Consider the following 2,832-nt stretch of genomic DNA (forward strand, 5'->3'; position numbering starts at 1 on the left):
TTAGAAGATAAAGTAAGGGAAATTTAGAAGATAAAGTAAGGGAAATTTGAAAAGAGGAAGAAGGCAGAGATGAAAAATAGTGGAGAAAAGATCCAGATGTTTAAATATTTTCTAATAGAAGTTCTAAGATACCAGAGAAAAATGGAATGGGAGAAAATTAACAAATAATTCTTGAGAGTCCCAAGAAAGGAAAAGGCAGTCACCAAGTACCAGTCCAATGAATTAAAAGTCTCAGCTAAAGTATACTTTATCATGCAATTTTGTAACACCAGAAATAGAAATAAGAAGAAAAGATGTCAAAGAGAAAAAAGAAAACATGCTAAAATACAGAATTGTGTGATTACAAAATTCCACCAATACAGAGAAGAAGCAAATATTTATGGAGAATTTTTAAAAAAAATTACAAAGAACGATTTAAAACTTAGAAAATTACAAAAATTTCAAAATATATATTTGTAAGTTATGGCCATAAGCATATGACTTCAAAATGTATCAAGATTTTTTCATTATATGGAACCAAAGTAGTATATAGTTGTTTGTGTGTGTTGTGCGCACGCATGTGCACATGCATTTGTGGAATACTTCAGAAATTTGCACGTTGTCCTTGTGCAGGGGACATGCTAAACCTCTCTGTGTCATTCCAATTTTAGTATATGTGCTACTGAAGTGAGTACTACTATAGGATTGTGGTTAATATTAACACTAATAATTAAAAAATCGTCATAAATTTTTTTAAGTGTTACAAATAGTGGTCACATATTCTTCACTTTACTTCAATAGTAGAGACAACAAAGTTTCTAAATCACTAATTATCCTGAGCTGGACCTGAGGACACTAGAAAATAAAATGTTGGTGTATTGACAATTATTTATTAGGTGTTTTTTTTTTTATTCATTTTTTTAAAGATTTTATTTATTTATTTGACAGAGAGAGACACAGCGAGAGAGGGAACACAAGCAGGGGGAGTGGGAGAGGAAGAAGCAGGCTCCCCGCAGAGCAGGGAGCCTGATGTGGGGCTCGATCCCAGGACCCTGGGATCATGACCTGAGCTGAAGGCAAACGCTTAACAACTGAGCCACCCAGGCGCTCCTGAATATTGTTCTTGATAATCATGGGTTTCTATGTAACATTGAAGTCAACCACCAAAAACAGCCATCAAGGGAAGGGGAACTTAAAAAAAGATACTTATTATTGTATCATTTGATTCATTCCTGTGTTACATAGTCTGCGTATCAGTGTGCCAGAAAATTAGCCTCTACATTTCCAAAAGATATTTTCTAAAGGCATTACTAATATTCTGTTTTTTATTACTTCTCAAAGAAAGTCATCTCTTTCTTTTCCCCCTCTTTCATATTGAATATGTATCTTGATAGCAGGAAATAAGGAAGATAAATATGTTTTCTTGACATTAAAATGAAGAGACTTTCATAAGCAATGTTTCTATGGCTGTAGTGCTTATGTGCATGCCCATGTATGTGTTAACTTCATCAGGTTTTAATCCTTAACTGTACTGTCAGAGATTACCGAGCACAGGCTTTCTATTTATAATCTCATAGAAGTGATTTTTGAAGGAGGAATAATCTTTGTTGTGTTATTTACTGCATAGAGTGCAGCTCAGTAAATAAATTGCGCACAGATACAGTTTATTAATGAAGGAGAATCTGTACAGAGCAAAGATGACTTGCACTTGCATGCTCAGCACTAATCCATGAAGCTTTTTGTATTTGTGCCAAAATACTTTTGGTAATATTAATTGAGAGGGGCCACATGGTGTTTTAAATAGAGTCATGGGAATTTGTCCCATTATACAACTGGATAACTATACAAAACATCCATCAGTACTGACCACACCATCAAATATTGCATTGTGGCATCAACCCAAGACATTACATTTATCTAATCATTGACTTTACATTTATCTCAATCTATTTCAAGACAAGAAATGAAATGCTTGCTGCAAAATTACATTTCCAGCAATTTCTGATAAAGGAAGGAGATGAACTTTGAATGGAGCAATTGATTTCTAAATGGATTTTTAAGACATGGTATATTGGGTCTTGAGTTCATTGATTTGTATTGGACCAAGAGATAGGTTGAAAGGGGACATCTCTCCAGTGGAGAGAGTTGGAAGGAGATTGCTTGTTCCCTGAATCAAAGGCCTCAAGCCAAACTGAAAAACCTGCTCACAGAGTAAATTTCTTTTGATTCCTTAAAATAAAATTTCAAAAATCCTATAAGCACGAGGACATCTTATATCTTTTAGGACATTTTAAAGAGAAAAATACATTAGTTCAATAGATGGTTCAAAGGATTGGAAATGGGATATAGGACCTTTCACCCCTGGGTTACCATTTGATGAATGCCACCCAGCTTTAAAGTGATCATAATTCTTTTTATTATGTTGCACTATGGTAGTTTAAGGAATAGTCATAAGATTTTCATCAAGGTAGGAACCTTTGGATCCCCAGATTCCCAGATAGAAGGATTTCTGAACCTCAAAAAAAGCTACGCTAGTTGTTTGAGAGAATACATTTACTTATAATAAACCACCAGAATAAAAGGATAAGTTTTCCCCAGCTAAGTATCTAATTTTTGTTATGAAGTATGCAGACATAAAGCCTTTAATTGCCTTAGCCCCAGCTAAAATAACTACAGGTACTCTTCCCATTCACTAAATCAAATCCAGTTTTTTAAATGCCACTAAACTATTTGCTTTAGTGTTATCCTGTGGAAATAAATTACATTAATAAAAAAGTTTAATCTTATCTCTTATTACCATTAACTATTTTTTCTTCATCCTTTTAGCAGATAAAAGGTAAATAAGAATATACA

The 2,832-nt window shown here is 33.7% G+C and overlaps 1 non-coding gene across 1 annotated transcript; it reads right to left on the minus strand.

Annotated features, from left to right (window-relative positions):
• Positions 1-567: 567 nt before the first annotated feature.
• Positions 568-674, minus strand: LOC123862583 (U6 spliceosomal RNA). Its single transcript, XR_006795284.1, has one exon. It is a non-coding gene; the product is annotated as a U6 spliceosomal RNA (small nuclear RNA).
• Between the last annotated feature and the right edge of the window lie 2,158 nt (positions 675-2,832).

Source organism: Mirounga angustirostris, unplaced genomic scaffold (assembly GCF_029215605.1).
Source record: "Mirounga angustirostris isolate CCGP_5_RB_7025 unplaced genomic scaffold, mMirAng1.0.hap1 SCAF_9, whole genome shotgun sequence".
NCBI classification, from domain to species: domain Eukaryota; kingdom Metazoa; phylum Chordata; class Mammalia; order Carnivora; family Phocidae; genus Mirounga; species Mirounga angustirostris.